Source organism: Limulus polyphemus, unplaced genomic scaffold (genome assembly GCF_000517525.1).
Source record: "Limulus polyphemus unplaced genomic scaffold, Limulus_polyphemus-2.1.2 Scaffold2563, whole genome shotgun sequence".
Classification (NCBI taxonomy): domain Eukaryota; kingdom Metazoa; phylum Arthropoda; class Merostomata; order Xiphosura; family Limulidae; genus Limulus; species Limulus polyphemus.
In genome coordinates, this window is record NW_013668173.1 from 49025 (window position 1) to 50441 (window position 1417).

A 1417-nucleotide genomic window follows, 5' to 3' on the forward strand; every position below is an offset into this window, starting at 1 on the left:
TCTCAAAGTTCTTGCCCCCCCCCCCCGTGGCTCAGCGGAAAGTCTGATGATGGCTTATGACGCTAAAAACAGGGCTTCGATACTTGTGTTGGGCACAATACAGATAGCTTGTTGTGTGGTTTTGTGCTAGGTAATATCAAACAAAGAAACTCAAGGTTATTGTTGTAATAATGCTCAACTGAACTTGATTTAACTAGTATCTGTTCTTTCCACATACTTTCACGCTCGCTCCACTTCCACACTTTTTCCTTCAGTTTTCTAATTTACCAGTGTAACCTCTTTTCTTGTTCTCTCAATCTACATACTATATCACTGATGACATCATTCGGAGATCTTACCACCTTTAACCAAATGCGCACACATACTAATCTTGGTTACATTGCCATTCAGTGGACAGTATACAATATTTCATGCAAAATCCTAAATGCTATATTTATATAAACTCAAATGTTCCTTCTTGATATTACGACCAGAAAAGAAACGATAAAATAAATGTAGATATTTTTTTTTTCTGATATGGACTTTTTTGGTATATATAAAGTGGGTATAACATTTTATGAGACAAACATTTAGATACTTGGTTATTGTTTCTACAAAAAGCCTCACTTTTTAGATTAGACAGTGAAGGTTAATGAGCAAGGCCTTCAAAAAATACAAAACAAACCGTTAATCGTAGGAAAAAAAAAAGAGATGGAAAATATTCCCGAAAGCGAATCTCCGAAAACTGATATAAAAATAAGTTAAAGCGATGATAAGATGTACACCGACGGCAGATAAAGCCTGCTATCTTTACACTTTAGTGCGTATAATTAATCTAACTGTAGAAAGTATCTAATGACATTTAAACGTGTAAGTTAAGAGAGCTCAAACTGCGACATTGTGAGAAATACATATGTAAGGCAAAAAGTGTTTCAAATATCAATTACCAAAGCTGCAGTGAAGAAGGGGGAGAGTGCTCCAAAAGCAATAATCATCGCAGTATTGATTAAGGTAGTGAATATCCCCAAAAGTTGTAATTGGACTACAAGGATGAATGTCAAAAGTTTCCCAAATAACAGCAACTGGGTAGCACATGTAGCATGTAGTGGTCATTAGGGATTGTATATAATGTACACTAAGGATAGAGAATGGCACTTACAAGAGAAGCTATTGACGTTATAGAATGCAAATAGAAAGTAGCAGATGTTGCATGTAGTGGCCATTAGAGTTAGCATACAACTTACACTGAAAGTAGGAAGTGTTCATTTAGCGTAGCTAGCTGCTGGGTTAGTATACAACATAGAGTGAAGACAGGATATATTCATGTAACGTAGCTAGCTGCTGGGTTAGTATACAACATAGAGTGAAGACAGGATATATTCATGTAACGTAGCTAGCTACTGGATTAGTATACAACATACAGTGAAAGTGGGAAGTG